The sequence below is a fragment of the Rousettus aegyptiacus genome, unplaced genomic scaffold (assembly GCF_014176215.1).
Source record: "Rousettus aegyptiacus isolate mRouAeg1 unplaced genomic scaffold, mRouAeg1.p scaffold_m13_p_10, whole genome shotgun sequence".
NCBI lineage: Eukaryota > Metazoa > Chordata > Mammalia > Chiroptera > Pteropodidae > Rousettus > Rousettus aegyptiacus.
In genome coordinates, this window is record NW_023416285.1 from 86,586,448 (window position 1) to 86,608,979 (window position 22,532).

Consider the following 22,532-nt stretch of genomic DNA (forward strand, 5'->3'; position numbering starts at 1 on the left):
AGGAGGTGCAGAGTGCTTCCCAACACAACTCATCAAGAAACAATGTTGGGCCACCCCCTTTTAGTGATGTTACACTTGATCAAAAAAGTTTAGTCGAAAATGCTGTTCTCCTTTCTTAAGTCCCTCTCTAGGATTCTGACCTGCGTCATTGGGGGCTGGGCTGGTGACAAATCTAATTCACAGACCAGGCTGCGCTCAGAATCACCCTTCCCCTGGGACCGGAGAAGCATTGTTACTGGGCCAAGTTTGTGCCTGACCTTTGGGAGCTTCCCTTGGGCGGTAGAATTTCCCAGGAAGCTATTCAGACCCTCAGGCAAATAAGGTTGCTGCCTGCCTGCCCATCAGTCCGCCAGACACTTCTGAATCTTTTGAATGAAGTGAGTAAAGTCCAAAGAGATTTGTCAGGATATGTGATCTTAGATTTCCTTAGGGAGAATATTTGTCACTTTGCCACTTTCCAATGAAAAAATTCCCACTGATTGTGTCTAAAAATGCAAATCAAAATGAAGTTTCAAGGCAATTTCATGAGGAAATATTAAGTCAGGGAAACTTATTGAGTGATATAGGAGAGCTTTTCTTTTCCTTTATGGTCTTGAATTACACAACTTGCCCTTTGAACTGGATAATTTGATTATGTCGTCAGGTCCCTTGGGCAATTCAGGTTTGTCCCCTAGAATATTATAATGCTCCTGCCCTCTATATATTAAGATAATTGTGTCAGCTTCAGACTTTTTAAAGCTATAATAGAATTTGAAGTACGGAAGGTTTTAAATATAAGAAAATTGTTTTATGTAGATTGAGGAATGTGGTAATTTAATTTTTAACTCATTTGACTCAGCTGCTAAAGAGAGTCCAGTGTTGGAAATTAAGAAACTCTGTGCTTTTGTCTTTTATACGATTCTGAGATCCTTTGCAAAACACAAGATAATGGAAAGCAAATGCATCTGTCTGCTCTGCCTTCATTTTTCCTTGTAACGTCTTGTGTTTTGGGACGTTTCATTTCTGTATCTGCCCTGGGGGTGCATTCTGTGTCAGGTGATATGCAAACGTCCTCCTGGCTTGATTTCTGCATTCAGGACGGCTTCCTTTTTTTCAGAAAACATTTGTCTTGTTCATAGTATTAAAATGTTTGGAGAGGTGTTATGAAGTATTTCACATGTTTTTCACATTTTTTTTTAATAAAGTGGGCTTCTCAGATTTATTCCATCTTAGGCATTCTTTCGTTTTCTCTTTCTTTCACTGAGAGCTGAACTCGACAGAGTCTCTTGGGGAACTTTATCTAATGCATCATTGTTTCCCCAATTCTGAGCACAGTGCCTGGCCCATGGCAGTTGTCCAATGAATGAGTTAATGAGTGAAAATGAACTTTGGGAATTTTCTTCCCTCTTTCCAACCCCAAATTCCCCAAATAGAGCGCCCGTGTTGATACTGGTTTTTATGAAACTCTGAATATAGGTTACAGCCCACTCCTTTTGCTTAGAGAGATTCATTTTTCATTGGTAAATGCTCAGCTATATTTAGATCTATAGGTACTACTAGGATCAAAACATTAAAAACAATTATTTATTTAAATTAGTTTCAGGTATACAGTACACCGGTTAGACATCTGTAGTTCATAAAATGTTCCTCCCATCTGCTCCCCCCCTCCCCTGGCCCTCCACCTCGCCATCATATTAGTGCTAACTGCATTCCCTCTGCCGTGCTCCCCATCCTATTTACCAACTACCAACTACCAATTTGTACTTCTTTAACCCTTCACCCCATTCTCCCAGCCCCACGAACCTCTTCCCCTCAGTCCATCACCAAATTGTCCACTATAGTTGTGACTCTGTTTTTGATTAGTTTATTCTTTTTGTTCCTTAGGTTCTGCATATAAGTGAAATCATATGGTATTTATCTTTCTCTGTCTGACTTATTTCATTTGGCATAAAGATCTCTAGGTCCATCCATGTCGTTGCAAACGGTAGAATTTCATTTTTCTTAATGGCTGAGTAATATTCCATTATATATATATATATATATATATATATATATATATATGAACCATAATTTCTTTATCCAATTGTCTGTTGATGGGAATTTAGGTTGCTTCTATATACTGGCTATTTTAAATTGAGCTGCTATGAATATTAGGGTGCATAGATCTTTACGAATTATTGTTTTGGTTTTCTTAAGATAAATATCTAAAAGTGAAATTGCTGGTCAAAGGTATATCCATTTTTAATTTTTTGAGAAACCTCCATACTGTTTTCCATAGCACCTGTACCAATTTGCAGGCCCACCAACAATGTGTGAGGGTTCCCTTTTCTCTGCAACCTTGCCAACACTTGTTTTTTGATTTATTGATGATAGCCACTCTGGTGGGTGTGAGGTGATATCTCATTGTGGTTTTAATTTGCATTTCTCTGATGGTTAGTGACCTTGAGCATTTTTTCATGTCTATTAGCCATCTGTATTTCCTCTTTGGAGAAGTATCTGTTCAGGTCTTCTGCCCATTTTTTAATTGGATTGTTTGTTTGTTTTTGTTGTTGAATTGTGTAATTTCTTTATAAATTTTGGATATTAACCCCTTATCAGATGTATCATTAACGAATGAATATCTTCTCCCAAACAGTCGGTTTTCTTTTCGTTTCGTTGATGGTTTCCTTTGCTGTACGAAAACTTTTTAGTTTGATGTAGTCCCATTTATTTTTTCTTTTGTTTCCCTTGCTTGAGGAGATAGATCTGGAAAGGAATTCCTGTTAGTAATATCAGAGTGTTTACTGCCTATGTTTTCTTCTAGAAGTTTTATGGTTTCAGGTCTTATATTTAAGTCTTTAATCCATTTTGAGTTTATTCTTGTACACAATGTAAGAATATGGTCCAGCTTTTTTTTTTTCTTTTTTTTGCATGTATCTGTCCAATTTTCCCAACACCATTTATCGAAGAGACTGTCTTTACCCCATTGTATATTCTTACCTTCTTTGTCATATATTAAGTGAGCATATAGGCGTGGATTTATTTCTGGGCTCTTTATTCTGTTCCATTGATCAATGTCTCTGTTTCAATGCTAGTACCATGCTGTTTTGATTACTGTAGCCTTGTAGCCTTTCCCCACTGAGTACGATGCTAGCTGTAGGTTTGTCATATATGGCCTTTATTATATTGAGGTATGTTCCCTCTATTCCCACTTTGCTGAGAGTTTTTATCATAAATGGATGCTGAGAGTTTTTATCATAAATAGATGCAGAAAAAGCATTTTGTCAAATGCTTTTTCTGCATCTATTGATATGACCATATGGTTTTTATAGGAACAAAACATTTTGGCCAAGGGGTTATGGTTATGAAAGAAATTCTCAGACTGAAGTCAAAGTCAGTGGTGCTGTATTTATTTCCAGTGGCTGCTGTAAAAATGGCCATAACTGGGTGGCTTAAAATAACAGAAATTCACCCTTTCACAGTTCTGAAGGCCAGAATTCTGAAATCAGTATCACGGGGCTGAAACCAAGGCGCTGGCTTGCTGCGTTCCCTCCAGCGGCTTTAGGGAGAAACCGTTTCTAGCCTCTTCTGGCTTCTGGAGCTGCCAGCAGAGCTTGGCCGCTGCTGCACCTGAAATGTTTATCAATCATTTTGAAAGTCGGTGGACAGAAAAGAAGTAAAATTTTAAGACAGAAATTGCCATTAAAAATTACTCCTGTAGCAGAAGCTGCAACTATTTGCTAGCAGCCAGCTGCCTCCTTTTCTTTTAGTTCGTACATCTCTCTGCCTGACCTTTAGCAGTTAGAGACTGCAGTGCCCAGGTAAATACCACAGCGCCCGCCTCGTTTGTAGCAGATGGGCCATACGACTGAGTTCTCACTTAGTGATGTGAGTCGAAATGACATGGGCAAATTCACATCACTTTCTTAAAGAGAGATTGCTTACCTGCTATTTCCTCTCCTTTTCCTTCCCTTAGGAAGGGGTGAAGATGTGATGGTGAGCCAGCCTCGCCACGCAGGTGAGCGTACCAGAGTCCCGGGTGATAGAGTGATGGGCTCGATGGCCTCCTGGAGCAGAGCCTCCTTATCACTGGGACCCACAGGAGAGGGGAATAAACTGTATTGTTTGAGTGATCATTTTGGGTCCCTTTGTGACAGCAGCTTATTTTATATGTGAACTAATGTATGAACTAAGACGAGGTTAGGAAAGAAGCTTATTTCTTGGTTTCAACTACTGCAGTTTGTCTCTTTGGTAAGACATGTAGCATGACAGATATTGATATTGCTCTACCTTGCTAAATGATTTTCCAAAAATATTCTACATACTTCAAAAGAAAATTGTTATCTCAAGCTGTCTGCGTGAGCTGATTACTTTGTCTCTTCTACCCTGGGTTCGCTTACGCTTGCTTAGAAAGTTCTCTTTTATTCTGAGTTGCTAGAGTGAACTTTTGATTAATTAGAATGAATATGGCACCACTGTGTGTCATCCTGAAATATCCTGTATGAGTCTACTTAATAGCCTTCATAAGGAATACTGAATTAATGTCTCCTAAGTTTAAATCCATAAAAGTAACCTCTGGAATATCAGCTGAAGAGAATCTCTTCTAAATCCTGTTGAAAACGAGTCATTTTTTTTCTTTAAAAAAATTTTTTTAAAAGCAAGTTGCTTTAATTATAGTAAGTCCTCGCTTAATACCATCAATAGGTTCTGTGACTTTAAGCAAACTGACATGTAACAAAACCAATTTTACCATAGCCTAATTGTCATAAACAAGAAATAAGTTCCTATGGCATCTCATCAACATTGTAACAAAACGACATTAGATTAAATGACGTTATCTGTATCGAGACATTAAAAAATAGAGAAGAAGAAAACGAAAAAGTTTCATAATCCTACTATCCAAGTTAGCAACTTGGTAGATATCCTTTCAGTGCTTTCTCTATGAATATATGTGTAATTACTGAAATCGGACTATATTGTGTACAGTTTTATAACTTCCTTAAAAGAAAAAAGCCAAATATTTTGGGAACCACCTCAATTCGACTGACTGAGGTGACTTAGTAGCTGCGGGAGCCAGAGTGGGTGCTCACAGAGGGAGCTGGGTCTCCTCGTAGGAGAACGTGGGTTTAATAGGCAACATGTGCTATATGCCTGTCAGTGGCGTGAGGTAGGGAAGGAGCAGCACCAGCCTATCATCTGGGGGAAACTCGCTCGTGATTTACAAGCATGAGAATCTCTTCAGCCTAGTTTATGACTCCGTTCGACTCTCGATCGCAGGCTGTTTTTCTTTCTCTTTGATTATAGTGATGAGAGAGTGGTTCGCCGCAGAGTAAGAATTCATATGGTCCCTGTGCTTCTTGCAGCTTTTCCTTTTGCAAAAGCCAGAGGATTAGGTTGTAGCTGACGTTCCGAGTGTTTCCCAGGTGCCAGGCCCTGTTGAAGCACATTGCACAATAACGTTTAAACCTCACGTTTAAAACTGTGGGGTAAGGATTGCTGCTCCCTTAGTCCAATTTCTCAGCGAAAATGGAGACTTGGAGACCACCTAGGAAGATCAGGTGCTGTAGGTTTAAGAAAATAAAAAAAAAAAACAAGGGATTGTAAGCTGACAAGGTCCTTGCAATCTGTGAGGTCAACCAAGGGTTGCCTCATCTAAAAAAAAAAAAAAAAAAGAAAGAAAAAGAAAAAGAGAAAAAAAAATGGAGACTCAGAAATATTGTGCAACTTTGCCAAGTTATTAGAGCTTAAGTGTCAGAGCTGAAATTTAAACCCAGCCTGTGATTCCTAAGCCCACCTTCCTTTTAGTCACTGTGCTAATTGTCTCCCAGAGTGAAACTAATTTACTTTTGCATCTTATTTTTAAAATACCCCAATTTCGTCAAAGCTATGATACCATAGCTTGTGAGACTCCTCATTATTTCGTATTCCGATAACAAAGAAAAGTGCTGCTAACTATAATTGTTAGATGTATCTCAATTTCCGAGAAGTTATAAAGTGGAAGGTATGTAACTCTTAGAATCAAGGAAATATGATAAAAGTGTAGAACTATTTCTTATAGAAGGAAGAGGCTAGTGCTGTGTGACCCACTTGCATGGGTGGTGCTGATAATGTCACTTCTTGGCGGGTCTGGTATATCCTTGGAGTGAGCTCTAGCAGGCAGGACCATACATAATTTTCAACTCACTTGCAGAAATAGTGGTTGTGTGGTTGGATTTGTTGCTGCAGTTGGATAAGTCATTACTATTCCTGCCAATGGTCCCAGAAGCTTAGAATGGACCAAGCTGCCTAGAGCTACTTGAAAATAATAATAGAAAAAGAGAATAGGAGCATAATGGATGAGGTATGTGCGGCACTTTGTATCTGTGATTCTGAACGGAAGACATATACATCATAGCAGTTCTTTCCTTGCAATGATGTATTGAGCAACTGCAGTAGCAACATTTTGTAGTTTCTAGGAAATAGCAGCCAAAAAATTATAACCGAAGAAGGAAATTAAATCAGCCTGGCAGAATTATTCCAGGAGTGTAGAACAAGACCAACTGAGGAGTAAACACTGAATCTCGAGCAATGCCTGCAGTGTGTGGGTGAGAGAAGGCGAAGGAGAAAGTGGGGGGAGGGGAGGAGGAAAGAGAAGAGGGAAAAAAGGGCTAAAGCACAGAAGCCAGGAAGGGCAGAGTTTCTTAAGGAAGAGGTGGCCCTTTGGGGTCAAAAGCCGTAGAAGGGGTCGTTGACAAATGACTGTTGGTCAAGGAGTTTAATGGATCTCAGGCCAATAAGGAGAATAGAAGAAGGCAATTCCAAAGCAGAGAAAACGCCTTTCTTTGTTATTTTATCAGGAGTGGTACAAAGGTGAGGGCGGAATGATCTTCACACACCTGGCTGGGTAGATCCGCACAGTACTAGTTTTTGTCTTCGGGGTCTTTTTTTCTGACAACTGAGCTCACTTTCTTCCACTTTCTTAAAGGGTCTTCTCCCTTGACACCTGACTCCTAGCTCTCACGGATTACCTTCTACCTCCCAGGCTGACCCTCCTCGGTCACCTTGCCCTGATTCCTGTTCTGCTCCCTGCACCTTCGGTGTGGACGTTCCCTCTGATTTTAACTTACGCTCTGTTCTCTCCCCTGTCTTCTTCTGCGTGACCTCCTTGGAGAATCTCATTCATACTCAGGGCTTCAGTTATCTATTTGCTTTTGATGCCTAAAACATACTTCTAGCCCAAGTCTCTCACCTTAATTTGACTCAGCTTCCCTCTCTCCCTCCCCTCCCTTCCTTCCTTCTATCTGATGAAATTTACAGCCTACCTCTAGCAAAGTGTACATGGCCCACGAGAATATATGTTAGGCACTAATTTTGCGCTTAGCTTGATCTATTTTTTTTTTTTTTAAGCACATTCCCTGTGGTAAATTCTTTTGAGACTGCTTGGACAGTCTCTCCTCTCTTCCTTTTCACTCCACGTTTAATTGGTCACGTTAGCATGCCAATTTTACTTCAGATAGATCTCCTGAATTGTTTCCTTATCATCTCCATTGCTAATGACTTACATCATTCTTGCAACAATCACAATAGGCTCCAGAAGGGTTTTCTTTTATTCTAGCTCCCCTTCTTATTGCTATAAGAATCGTTAAAATAAATAGAAGCTCTTATTAGGTTCTTGCCTTACCTCAAAACTTCGGCTCTCTCTTGTGTGGGTAAGCATATACTCTGGTTTGTTCACGAAAGTCCTGTGATAAGCCTGTTGTCTCAGTTACTACACTCCATTTTATTATGAAATTAGTCCTAGTTGGGCTATATTACACCCTTACTAACAGAGCAAAGGAAAAAAACGCTTAGCATCTTCCACATGGCTCACTGTTCATAATTTTGCCAGTACCGGCATTACAAACTCATCTCTATTTCTTATACCCACTGTACAGCCCAAACTCCAGTTCTACTCGAATTATCACAGAGCTCATATGGCCCATTCACAATTCCGAATGTTTGCACATGTTACTTCTTTCGATGGAAATTTATTATCCTGATGATTTTTGTCACTCGAAACATTCTTATCTATTTCTCAATATCATTCAGATAAAACACGATCTTATATTTTCTGCCCTCACTTTCTCTCTCACGCTCCAAAACTTCTTAATGGGACTTAAGTCACTTTTTTGGTCTTTTGTCTTGGTTCACCTTAGTTTTCCCAGTGTGAGCTCTGCAGCAGGCACATCGGATCAAATCTGATGGAATGCTTCCACGTCCCGCCATTGCTTACAGGTGCAAACAGGAACGCCTTTTCCTGGACACCAGACCCTTCATGACCTGCTGACTTCCCTGACCTCATCTGTGCTTGTGTCCCACGCCATCTGTGACTCAGGAATGCTGAAGTACTTGTAGCCGTAGCTGTCACGTTTCTTCGCTTCTGCTTGAAATATACCCCCTTCCCCATTTAATCTGAGGGGCAGGCTCTTGCTGGTCTTCAGGTCTCCACGCGGCTCTTTTCTCTGCCTCCCGGTGTGGGCACCCCTTTACTCCAGCCACGTCTTACTGATCTCTGTAACAGCCACGATTGCGTTGTACCTGTCTGTGCATTTCTCTCCTGGACTCGAGGGGCTTCGACAACAGGGACTCCCTTCTTGTCATTGTACCTTTGTGCCTAGTACTGTGCCTGGTGTTAAGTAGAGATTTTGGTGTCTCAGAGGGTAGTTTTGTCCACTGAGAGGCCCATTTGTGGATTTACTATGATTTGAAAAACTGTCATTCATATAGGTTGCGTATCAAAAACTCAAGTCCTTTCTCTTAAGGTGAATTTAGAAATATTATTCCATTTATAAAGCTAGCAAATCTCAACGCCTTAAAGGAGGAGGTTTGATGATATTTGGTCCCATTTATGAATAGAAACTTCTACGTATTTGAAACAACAGTTATGACCAAGAAACATGCTGAATCCTTTTTAAAGTGTTGCAGATATTTGGCTGTTAAAACTTCCTAAGTGTTTAATTCCTAGAAGTCTGGTAATTGCAAACATTAAATTTGGCCAACCTTAATTCTAAGTGCCAATATTATATACAAACTTTGTAAAATTTTAATTTAAAATTATAAGTATAAATTAATTCTTCAATTATATACATCAAATAGGAATTACACGATTGATAAATAACCCCAACCAAATTCTCTTTAGTATTATGAATATTGCATTATTATTATGTACAGTTTCTTTAATATCAGGATATTAGTAATACAAGTTTCATTCTCTCAAACGTTTCTATATTTAATTCTAAATCCACCCAAGGTTAAGTATGCTTCCCCAGTAAAGACCAATAACAGTTAGGGAATGCCTTCTCAAGATAATATGGCGGGGAGGATGCAGCAGAATTCGTGTTTGCGACATGGTAGGAATACCCTGACACAAGTCTAGTTGCTATGCCAACAACTCTATAACTTAAAGAAGATGGCCATGTAATCCCATATCCTTAAATCTGTTGTTACCAAATCTTTTATCTTCTCACCATGTATATACCCCACATTCTTTGATTGGATTTTGCATGCCAATCTTTTCTCTTAGCCTAAGGATCCTTGAACTTGGACAGAATTCTGCATTTTCCCCCATGGATTTCCTGTCTGCGAGAAGTGCACAATCTTTACAGATATTATAGTTATTTCCAACTTATTCTGCAACTTTTACATGGAAGAATCGCAGCTTCCAAGCCATTCCACTGTTAGCTGGGACATGTAGTAAGTGCACAATAAATGTTGGGTCAATTAATGGCACAGCTGAGTATGAGAATGGATACTAGATAACACAAGAATTTTCATAACTGCTAATTTTTCCCCTACTTTTATTTTCCCCTTCTTCCCCCCCCCCCTCAAACGATTGCATAGTGGTAAAAGGAACGGGCTTTGCAAGCAGACCATCCTGGGTTCACAGTTCCTAACACTTAACGACTGTGTGGTGGATGAATTATCAAACCTTCCTGAGTTTCTGTTCTTCGTCTGTAAAATGGAATAAGCAGCGTCATTCCAGTTTGTTGCGGATTAAATTACATATTTAAATACATACATACAGTATATGTGTTATATAAACTGAATTGTGTGTTTTCGAAATTCATATGTTGAAGCCTTCACCCCCAGTACCTCAGAATGTGACTATATTTGGAGACAGGGCCTTTGAAAAGGTAATTAAGTTAAAATGAGTCTGTTAGAGTTGACCCTACTCCAATATTGCTGGTGTCCTTATAAGAATAGGGGGTTAGGACACAGAGACGCACCAGGGACATGCTCGCACAGAGAAATGACCATGTGGAGAGGCAGCAAGAGCGCAGCTATCTGCAAGCCAAGGAGAGACTTCTCAGTGGAAAACAATCCTTGATCTTGGATTTCCAGCTCCCAGAATTGTGAGAAAATAAATTTCTGTTGCTAAGATACCCAGTCTATGGCAGCCCTAATGTATATATGTAAAATATGGCTTAGCATAATGCCTAGCTCAATAAATGGCAGCCTATATGAATATTATTTACCTTTTCCAAAGAAGCTGCAAGAAAGAAAGAGAGAGAGAGAGAGAGAGAGAGAGAGAGAGAGAGAGAGAGAGAGAGGGAGGGAGGGAGGGAGGGAGGGAGGAAGGAAGGAAGGAAGGAAGGAAGGAAGGAAGGAAGGAAGGAAGGAAGGAAGGAAGGAAGGAAGGAAGGTTGGTTATTCCACAAGTCACATGCAAATGGTTGTGTTCCGGGTTTCGGGGAAGCGAGGACAATTCCCTTGCTCGCTCTCTGTCTGCCTCAGCTCCCGCATTCATGCCTGGGAGGCGCTCCTGATCTTCAGGAAGATATCTGGGCTCCTCCTCTGGAATCCGGCCTAGACTGTTCCCCAGGTCCTGTCATCACCCATCTATATAACTGAACTGGGCCTCGTTCATCTTTGTATCCTAGGCACCTGGCGCGGTGTGTCAGGGAATTCAAGTCAATAAACTGTGAAGTTAAGTTCATGGAGAGTTTAAGTGGAGAGTATTTACTTTTATCTTGTTAACAACCGCAATGATAACACTGCAGGTTAGGGAGCATCTTTCACATCTGCTCTGAAACGTCCTCCCAGGAGTCAGCTCTGCAGCCTCCCAGCGTTGTGGTGAGCTGAGGGCATCTTTATCTGCCTCAAAGGGTGAGTCACAGCCTCTTTAACTTGCCCAGAGTTCACGTGACAGGGGCCTGGTTACATGTAAGCATGCACGATGCTGGCTTCATTGACCTATAAATTGCAAATATCTCTTCTCATTATGAGGTTTCTGAAATACTCCTTGTTTTTCAGAAACTCAAGCAATTAGCCAAGTTGGACCTGGCAGTACCCAGCGGTGAAAGGACCAGATATTTCCTGTGTTGTTGTTTCTGTTTATGACCGAGTGGCATAAATTATTGGGGGAAGAAATATTTAACTGTCATAGTATATTCTCTTCCCTCATGTGTGACTTGGCAAGTCGCTGACATTGTGCTCTCCTTGAAGGTCATCTTGAACTTTATGGATGCCCCAAAATTTCCTTCCTATTAAGTAACAGCAGCACAGCTTCTTGGCTGTATCTTATTTGCTTTTAGCAACAGCAAGTCTCGAGCCATCTGAGCACTGAGATAACCAGGATGGCTTTTGTTTCTTTGTCAATTATTACGTCACTCTTGGCTTTCTTTATTTAATAAGAAGGTAGTAGAGAAGAAGTGATAATTATCTCACACAGTATGTAGGTATTTTTACAAAGCAATCTTATACTTACAAAGCAATTTTAGATAAATAACTTTAGAACACATTAGAAAAATAGAAAAGAAGAATATAACGAAAAGAACTGAATTACTGTAAGAAAACATAAAATATCATAATTGCCTGAAGAGAATAAGCAACAGTATAATTAAATGAGTCATTGTCAAAGTGTTTTGCATAATTTAAAAAAATAGTTTTATGTATACTACCGCTGAGAATAGTTGGGAGGAATCTAATAAATGAAATATAATCCTCTATATTTCTTTTGCATATCGTTATACTACTAGCTTACTACTATATTGCTTCCCACACTCACATACACACTTAAAGAATTAAGTACTATCTTAAAACAGAAGAAAAACAAAGATATCAGACACATTCACTGCCTAGTAATGTGTTTTTTTCAATATTAACATGGCATCAATAAATTCAGAAAACAGATATACACTAACAGGGTAATGGTAATTGTTATCATATAAGCTAAGTACTTAACCAATTCTTAAATCTTAATCACAGTTTGGAATAAATACTTATCTGGTCTAGCAATAAGCTGGGCACTTTGTTTTGAAAAGAAAAAAAAAAAAGGAGTCAGACGTTAGTCGCCTACTAGGTGGAGAAAAACACCTAGTTTTGGCTGGAGACCCGTCTCCGTTTTCCCTTTCTCGCCAGAATCAGAGCGGTATGGGGATCTTGGTTGCGTTTCCAGGGACTGCAAGTCCCAGCTCCCCTTCCGACTTTGCAGCCAGATGTGGCCCCGCCACTCAGCCTCCGTCAGTGGAACATGCGCAGAAATGTTGGGAGCAACTTCTGAGCCACTCTCGTTAGAGAAAGTCTCTGGCCCCCAGCTCAGCTCTTCCCCCTTTCTCATCGTTTGGCTTGGCCACAGCTCGGCCAACCTCGGACGCCGTGTGTTGAAGAACTGCCATCAGCCAGCCTGGGATGGGGACGAACCTACCCGTAAGTCCCACACTGGACTGTGAGACGAGCAAGACATTAAGATATTTAATCAACCATTGAGCTCCCTTCTCTTTTTCTCTTCTAAATCTGTTGCCTTTCGGTCTCTTTCTCTGTACAGCCCCTTCTAACGCCATCGCCCGAGGCCGGGACCTCCTCATTTTTCATCTAGACTTGTTAAGGGCTCCCACCTGGCTGCAGCTCTTTGGCACCTTTCTCCTCAGACCCGCTCTCTACTTGGCCGCTAAGCGAGCTCCCTACAATGACAACCTGTTGTGGTCACTGCCAAGCTAAGGACCATGACATTTGCTCAGCCTGTAGGCATGCCCCCTCCCCCCGGGCCGATTCTTCTTTTGAAGCTTTTCTAGGTAAGAAATGAATTTAAAGAAAAGCTCTGGTGACATACCATTATATTTCAAAAATTAAAAACATTTTCTTAAATAACCACAGTACCATTGTCACATCTAACAAAACGAATAAGAATTTCTTAGTATTACCTGGGGGCAGTCTATATTGAGATTTTTCTGATCATTCTTAAAATGTTTTATTTTTTACGGTTGGTTTTTTCAAATGAGTATCCAAAGTCCCCACATCGCATTCGATTTTTATCTCTTAAGTGGTTTTTCCCCTCCTATATCAGTGCTCATCTCCCATTTCCTACTTTCATTGATTTGTTGATAAAACCAGGTCATTTGTCCTACCTAATAACTATGTCCTGGATTAGTCCGATTTCTTTGTTGTGCTGTCATTTAACTCACTCTCCGGTGTCAGATATTTTGGCGGACATTTTAGTTCGGCTTAGAGAACAGGTTGTGAGTTCTGGTTCTCTTACTGGTTACATTTGGACGAGTCGCTTATGTTCTCTATATAGGTTAATTGCCACCCCTCCCCCAAATCCTGTACATGTTTTTATTTTTCTGTCTGGAAACTAGGGAGGATAATAATTTGTTCCATCTTTGGGATGCCATGAGAGTAAAACGTATGAGTAAAGATTAAGGATCTTAGGAAGAAAGCGCTATGTAAGGATGGTTAGAAAAACTTTCCTTTGGCTGGGAGGAATACAGTGATTTCATAATACAAAAGCTTTCATGGCACATGGGGAAAGGCGTGAATTCATTGGCTATAGAGATCGATACCGTTCTTTCCCTCTCTGCATATATATCAAGGTGTCTGGCCCTAAAAGGTAAAGGAGGGGGCAAAAAGCAATACAATTCAATTAGAAGTGTCACATCACATTAAGCTGATTCTGTTTGTCTTCTTCATTACTACTTCCAATAACTGTGAGCACCGAGTAGGGATCTAGCAGTTTCTCTACTCCGGATGGTGTGATAACAGCAAAATAGGACGAAAAGAACATCCTGGTGTGGAAGACTGCATCCCACAAGGCGACGAAAGGGTGATAGGCGACCTCTCGGCTTGCATTGACAGACCCTGAAATCTCAAGTCGTGGATTGCCATCCGATCTATGGATGCCGCTGTGTTAGCCTCATTGCCACCTGCCTGCCCGTCACATTGTTCTCTTTCCAGACCGGGATTCCCGGGTGCGGTCTGATGCCGTGTTTCCTCTCTTGTTCCTCTCAAGGCCTTTACTGTCAGTATCTCCCGCCCTAAGTGCATGTGGAAGCTCTTGGTTACAAAGAGGTTGGTGGCCATGAACTCTGTTGAGATTTGACACCACAGCCAACTGTAAAAGCTCAGGGAAGCAGCCTTTTACGTCTGAGAGACTGAGAAATAATTCCAATGTTTAGAACATAAAGAAAAGCACTTCCCGTTTGGGGTTTGTTCTGTGTTTTGGCCAGAATGCTCGCAAACCTTAGGCACCATTTAAGCAAGAAACCCTAGATTACTCAGCATTTGTTCAGAGCCGAGCTGAAGGGGACGTTACAGTGGGCGGGAAGATTTTTACTCGGTATACTCGGTGTCCCCCCAAAAGAAGTGTCTACCTGGAATCTCAGAATGGGACCTTACCCGGGGTAAGCAGCAGAGCTGATGTGGGAACGTGACGTTCATCCTTCTCTCACCTGGCTGTCTGTCTGGTCTGGCTCTGGTGACAGGCACCGGGACGCTAATATCAGAACCTCTATGGCCTCTGATTATAGTTTATCGCAAATGGCCCAGAGGCCCCTTGATCGAAGTGGATTCGGTCACTCTCAACAGCTTCTCGGCCAGGAGGTTTCAGCAGGAAGGGAACGGTCATTGGTGAGGTTGTGCGTTGCCAGGCATGTTCCCAGGAGGTCTGAGAATTTGTTATTTCATAGGAATTTTTTTTTTTTTAATAGCTGGGAATGTGCTTGTAAGCCTCAAAAGTGCAGAAACCTAATTTATCAACCCGTGAATTGTGGACAGTGGAATGTTTCTCAGGGGTGGGGTCACATGAACCAAACTCAAAGAACGATGAAGAAACCAAAGGGGCTGCCAACTTATATTACTAAAAGGGCCAAGGGGGGCTGGGTACTGGCAGCCTTTGGCCAAAAGCAAAGGCAGACTATGTGGGAAGTAAAATTCTATAAGAGGAAGTTGCTTAGTGACCACAGACATTGGGATGAGGGCAGTTAGTTTTATAATTCAGATGTTTTATGATGCCAAGCTAAGATGATCTGATGTGTTCATCTCCACATGGAAAATACCTGCCATCCTGCCGAGGCGGGGAGAATTCCTGGGTTAGATCATGGCTCCCTCTCCCTTGGCCCAGGCTAGGGGGCCACTGCCAACATATGCCTGTGACATTTTACGTCTTTATGTAACGATTCTATGGCTCACCACAGTCTTATGAATGAATCAGGTTAGGTCAAGCTTAGGATCTGGGGATCATCCCAACTTTTTAGGGCAGAAAGAGTAAGCCTCCGAATACTTGCATCAGAATCGCGCGCGCGCGCGCGTGTGTGTGTGTGTGTGTGTGTGCACGCGCACACATGCACGTGCTGGTTCAACATGCTGATTCCTGGATCTCATTAGGAGAGATAGGCTCTGGGAAAGGGACCTGGGAATCTGAATTTTAAACCAACATGCTGCTTGAGTCTAATATACAAAATAATTGAGAATTACTGTTTTTAGGGTTAACTTGCCTATCTTTTATCCATTATGAGTTGATTTTAGAGTGGGATGGCTTATACCCACTCTATATCCATTGTTTATGGAAATCCTTGGTACTGGTGACACTTTTGCTGTCTTCAATATGTTTTAGGTTAAAGACCCTGCTGAGTATGTTAAAAAATAGGTTGTCATGGGGAGGTAATCCTTTCTAACGAATATGGTCATGACTTCCCTTGAATTCTGTTGTAGTGTGGCTACTTTTTGTCTGGTACCCACCCTCAGTTAATACAGTTCATTAACTAACTCTTATAATGACAGCACATAAGCATTTCAAATAGTACTTACTACACACGGGATGCTATTTATTTTGTTTTCCTACTGCTCAGTGTTAGTGATATTGAATTAAACAAGTTGGTGGGTTGAATGCTGTGGTGGCTTATGTAAGCAAACCAAAATCTAAGCCTGTGAATGCCTCAGGGTCATGGAATTGAAACCTAAGGACAACCAATCATGAACGGCCGGCTGGGCTGTGAGCTATAGCCAATCAGATGAAAGCCTTGCTTTGCGTCTGCCTTTTCTCTATAAAAGTCTTTCCCCCGGCTTCTGTCAGAGGAGCACTTTTAATCACTTCCGGTTTGTGCTGCCTGATTCCAACTGACTTTTGTTCAAATAAACTCTTACAATTTTTAATATGCCTCAGTTTATCTTAGCAGCGACCATTTGAAGCGTGCACAAGGAAAGTGCTATTGAAAGAGCTCTGACCAAACTACTGATCATTGGCTATAGGAAGTTTATCTCGACAGAAATCTTGGTTGTAGAAGGAGGGACTGCGAGCAGAGCTGAACTCAGAAAATATTATGCTGGTTTTGCTGAAGAAATATTTGCTGGTTTTGAGTTCTAATGCTTGCCTAGGAAGCTGAGACCATTTTTTTCCCCTTCAGGATGATGTTTCTTTCATCCTCTTTGACTTTTCACATTCACCCAGATCTCGCTGACCACTAGGGAGGGTCCTAACCTCCCATTGTGGCTTCTCCACGTCATTATCCATTGGTCCAGGCACTCAAGGGGTTACACGTTACTGACAAAGACTGCTGTCTCAGCTGCAGCCACGTGAGAAAACAATTGCAGCCCCAGCACTCAGCCAGATTAATCACAGGTGTGTGATCCCAGCTTCCCAGCGGACAGGCGCGTTGTGAACAGAACCTCGAATTAACATCAGGGTGAAACCAAGTCGCATCACTTAAGATGATTCCAATGAACTTCTGCCTGTTATTCACAAGGAAACGCAAACCTCAGAACATTCTTAAGGACTTATTTTTGACTGCTTAAGACAAGAAAGTGATTTGAGAAAAGGAGGAGAAGCATGAGAATTAAATTTCTGGCCAACTAATGTGGTATATTGCAAGCCGACTGCATCTTAGAAATAAAAGAAACAACAACAACAAAATACTGCTGATTTTGTGTACGTCGCAGTAAATGGAGTGACATTTTTATATTGTATTTTGTACAGAATCAGCACTCATACCCTTTTTGAGTGAGCTTTTAAATGCTGATCCTAAGTATGTTTATGTGTTGTGAAAATACACTCCTTTCTGCATATGTGGAGAAGGGAGTTAGAAACTGACATTTTTTTTCTGGAACATTCCTCTGCCTGATACCAAACTTCTCATTGCTAATCTCTTATCCTGATTCCTCTCATGGGGAGTCTTGCTTAACCCCAAACCTGTACATCTTCTGGGCAAAGAATGTTGGCTGACAAAACATGAGATTTAGATTTTTAAAGTGACACGAGGAATTTTTGTTTCTGTCTTCTCGTGAGCTGCAAGAAGATTTTTATCAATTTGATTCATCACTGGGAAACCAATCTCCTGATAGATCAAATTTCCTCTGAATTTTTTAAGCGATAAGTGAGTAAATTAATCTTTTTTTACATTGGAGAAATGTTGCCTTAGTTATTTCTTGATTTTCTGCGTCTAGTGTACGTGTGTTGTAAGCTTATTCATGGCAGTTTGATTTCTTTCTATACCTTAGGGGCAGAGATACCTTTCTGATTTTGTTTGTTTAAGATAACAATACATGTATTTTTAAAGACTTATGGAGATTAATATTTGTAGAGCGGCATCATTCTCTCTTGTCTATTGCAGTTCTGCACATTTGCTTTCATTTCCTGGGATCATCTTCCAATCAAATCTTTGGAACTACAGTTTTCCTTTTTTTGTTCCCTGAAAGAAAGACTCGTCACTAATAATTAGGAAACTGCAAAGCAAAACCACAATGAGATACCACTTCATACGCATTAGAATGGCTATTTAAAAAAACAAAACAAAACAAAACAAAACAAAACAGAAAAGAACAAATGTTGATGAGGATGTGGAGAAATTGGAACCGTTGTGCATTACTGGAGGGAATGCGAAATAGTGCAGCTGCTGTGGAAAATATGGCCGTTCCTCAAAAAATTAAACATAGAATTACCATAGGATCCAGCAATTCCACCTCGGGTTATATACGCAAAAAGATGAAAGCAGGGACGTTGAGTAGATATTTACACACCCATGTTCATAGTAGCATCATTCACAATAGTCAAAAGGTAGAAGCAACCCAAATAAGTGTCCACTGGTGTGTGAATGGGGAAACCAAATCTGGTGTATACATGCAGTGGAATATTATTCAGCCTTAAAGAAGGAAATTTCTACACATGCCATAAAATGGATGAACCTTGGAGTCATTATGCTAAATGAAACAAGCTAATCATAAAAGGACAAATATTGTCTAATCCCATTTATATGAGGTACCCAGAGTAGTCTAGTTCGTGGGGACAGAAAGTGGAATGTGAAATGGTGGTTGCCAGGGACTGGAGAAGGAGAATGGAGAATTAGTAATAATGGGCACAGAGCTGCAGGTGGGAAAGATAAAAAAGTTCTGAAAATGGATGATGGTGGCGGTTGCATAATAATGGGAATACGCTTGATGCCACAGAGTTATACACTTAAAAATGGTTAAATGGTAAGTTTTATGTTATGAAAAAGAACAGCTTTTACATCGTGATTTTACAAAATGCAGCCATTCCAGTCACTCTCCTGTACCAGTGGATGGCAGACATCACTGAGGCCTCTCAGGAACACAAAACCCCTGTCCATCGCCTCTTCCTTAGGGCAGCTTTAGCCCTTCACCTCCTCCAGGCCACCCTGGGCGATGCACAAAGACCAGCGACACTTCACAGGGATGCTATGGTCGGTCCTCCATATGTATTGTCTTAGAGTCCAAATGTGGTGGTGTCTGAGCCATCTGGCCTGCCTGTTCGCACAAGCCGGATGAGGGAAAGAGTTCGATAGAGAGAGAAAGTCAGCTCCCACTTTAGACGTTGTTAGGGAGGTCAGTGTTTCCCAAACTTGCCTGATCGTCAGAACCACCTAGATGATTTCGGGGCTGTACCTCAAGCTTCTGAAATTAGAACATCCATGGGCAGGTACTAGGAAGCTGGTTTTGTTTGGGTTTATTTTAATGACGTATTTTAGGGGATTCGTAATGATCAGGAAACTTGTGTTATGGACTGAATCTGCCCCCTGCAAAATTCATATGTCGAAGCCCTAATTCCCAAGGAGCCGGTATTTGGAGATGGGCCTTTGGATATAATTAGGGTTAGATGAGGTCATGAGGGTGGGGCCCGATCCAGTAGGATTGGTGTCCTTATAGGAAGAGAAACCACAGAGCTCGCTCTTTCTCTCCCTATAACACATGGAGGAAAGGCCGCGTGAGGACACAGTGAGAAGGTGGCTGTCCACAAGGTCATCCGCAAGGAAGAGGGGCTTCACCAGGTGCTGAATTGACCAGCACCTTGATCTTGGACTTCCAGCCTCCAGAACTGTGAGGAAGTAACTTCTTGTTGTTTAAGCCACCCAGTCTATGGTATTTTGTTATAGCAGCCTGAGCTAAGACATTTGGGAAATTGTGATGAGAGTATGGGCGTGGTTACCTTACAAAAGGAGCAAAAACCTGGAACACTGGAGGCTTATTCCTGTCAGACATGGGTTCTGTTGGTGCCCCACAGCCTCTGTTAGAAAGTGGTAGTCAAGATGAGTCCCCCAAAATGCGAGGGCCTGCTTATTCTGTGAGCTTCGAGGCAAAACGCTATTCAATACAGGTGCTGGTAATTGACTGCTAGTGTCCCTTATTTAACAGAAGAGATTTTTCATGCTGTTGTGCTTATGGAGACTTCTAGAAGGCGGTTCCTTGGAGGGGCTGCTTATGCCTAGAATCTTCTCTGCTCCACAAGCACTAAAGCTCATCTGTTAGTTGAGGCAATAGGTTTTTGATAATAACTGTAATATAGAAAGTATTGTGCCAGGTATTGGAAGGTCCTGGGATAAAAAACCATATGAACTTTCTGCTCTCCAGAAACTTAAAAATCACAATTCTTACCTTCGTTTTAAATTTGTAAAATTAAAGTCTTATGTTATATTTATAGGATATATTTTATACTTATTAAAGCAATTATGCTCAAATTGTAAGTTCCTACTTTTCTAGGAAGTCATGGGTATTTTGTTTCTGGAAATCTAGAGAATGAAAATAAACAAAAATTAGGCTTCAATTTTTCCATTTCAGCTAAGCCTCAAAATTCTAGTATCTTTGCAAAGGGGCTCAAAAACTCTGGATTATCTAAGGTTTTCTGGATTTTCTTATATTCAGATCTTACGGGTCTTGCTTGATCTAGATATTTGAGTTTATAATGGTTTATACTGCTTCCATTTTTTTAGGCTGATTTTTTTTTTCTATTTCTCTGTCATCAGAAATTGCTGTTCTGGGGGAAAAAAGGTTTGGATAAGTCATTCAGGCTATGCCAAATTTGCCTTTGGAAAACTTCCAATTAAAAGTGATTTTTTTTTTTCTCACTTGATTTGTTTGAATTCTCAGTTATTAAAGACACTTTTTTTTTTTTTTTTGCCTGAAAGATCAGGTGAGCAAATGAATGAATTCATTAGAATAACAAATGTTTGCTTTGGGAGTATTTGTAACCAGGTAGGTCAGATTTTTATCTGAACGTGCATTTAAAAAACAAAACAAAACATGTTTTCCTTCTCAAAAGGCAGTAAATTCCATCCCGAAAAACCTAGAGATCTCATAGTGTGATCCTTGACCAGGAATGTTCTTCTTTATGGGCTGATACAGATTTAAAAATATGCGCCTTGGTGGGGGAGTTCTTTGGGACAAATGAGGCAAGATTTTATAAATTTTTTATGTTCAATTTATAGAGCTACTTACCACTAACCTACTAAATGAGTGATGAAGAGTCATTTTGTTTAATATTAAATCCGTTTCATTATCAGCATTTTGTGGTGGCACAACATCAGTATTCTAAAGCCGGGGTCCCCAACCCCTGGGCCATAGACTGGTACCATCCATGGCCTGTGAGGAACCGGGCCGCACAGCAGGAGGTGAGTGGTGGGCTAGTGAGCAAAGCTTCATCTGTATCTGCAGCCGCTCCTCAGCGCCAGCATCACCGCCTCAGCTCCGCCTCAGATCATCAGGCGTTAGATTCTCATGGAAGAACCAGTCCCTGGTGCCACAAACATTGGGGACCGCTGTTCTAAGGTGTTGGCTGCCATGCCACTAATGTCGGTAACATGAAGCAAATATTACGTAGGCACTGGAGGAATTTTTGCAAACTGGGGAAGGATGCCTTATATCACTTGAGTACATGTGGTTGTGATTTCAAGTGGCTGCTAGTCATGCTTTTAAATAATGAATTCCTGTAAATTTGAATGAGGTTTGGTGATGGCGATAGTGTTCATGGTACGTATTTTCATAAAAGTGTTTTTGGCCTATTATTTTCCAGCAACTAGTGTTTATCCCACATATGGAAGTGCTGTTGTTTCAATGTTATTCATCCGTATGCCTATTGCTGAAGTCCCTGATTATATAATTTCGCTAACATTTACTCGTACACAGAGAGATCACTGATGACATGCTACCAGCGATTTCATGTTCTTCAGATAACTTTTAAAACACTAGCAAACTGTATAATTTCTGGGTTACCTTAAAGTATATATAGCATTATTTTGAATGGAAAATCACCCGTTTGTTATCTTTCATACTTTATTACAGAGTTTCTTTTTTTTTTTCTTAATGGTAATTGGGAATGGGTGTGGTAGGGCAGCCTTTAAGATCTTTTGCTTTGCCTCAAAAAAATAAATGTGGTTAAGGAATCACTGCTTCAAATCAAGACTTCCATGAATTGACTGTTTAAATATATATTTCTTGTGAATAATTTTCCTATAAATCAGTAAACCCCACGCTTGGCTGCACATTTGCATCTCCCGGGAAGTATGTTTCAAATATTGATGCAGAGCCCAACTTTATTTTTATCTATCTATCTATCTATCTATCTATCTATCTCTTTATTTTAAGTGAGACAACCCTGGGTTGACCTCACAGATTGCAAAGACTTTGTCAGCTTACAAACTCTTATTTCTTTTTCTTTTTCTTTTTTATGCCTACAGCACCTGGTCTTCCTAGGTGGTCTCCTGTCCAAGTACTAACCAGGCCCAACCCTGCTTAGCTTCTGAGATCAGATGAGATCGGGCTTGTTCAGGGTGGCATTACTGTAGATAGACCTCAGAGCTCAACTTTAGACCAATTGAACCGAAATATCCACAGGTGGAGGCCAGTCATTGTGTTTCTTAAAAGCATCCCTGGTGATTATAGTGAAGGTAGAGAATTCCTATAAAGGAACACTCTCTAACTCTTTAGGTCTATAAGAGAAGCAGCAACTGCCATTATTATCAAGGGAAAAAAATCTTATGGAGATGAAAACATTTTAAAAAAGGGCATTGTTTTAGGATTGTTTTTTTTAAAAAAGGGCATTGTTTTAGGATAAATTA

The 22,532-nt window shown here is 40.7% G+C and overlaps 1 pseudogene; it reads right to left on the reverse strand.

The window, feature by feature from the left end:
- Positions 1–22,142: 22,142 nt before the first annotated feature.
- LOC118608854 lies at positions 22,143–22,261 on the reverse strand (annotated as a pseudogene).
- Positions 22,262–22,532: the final 271 nt, after the last annotated feature.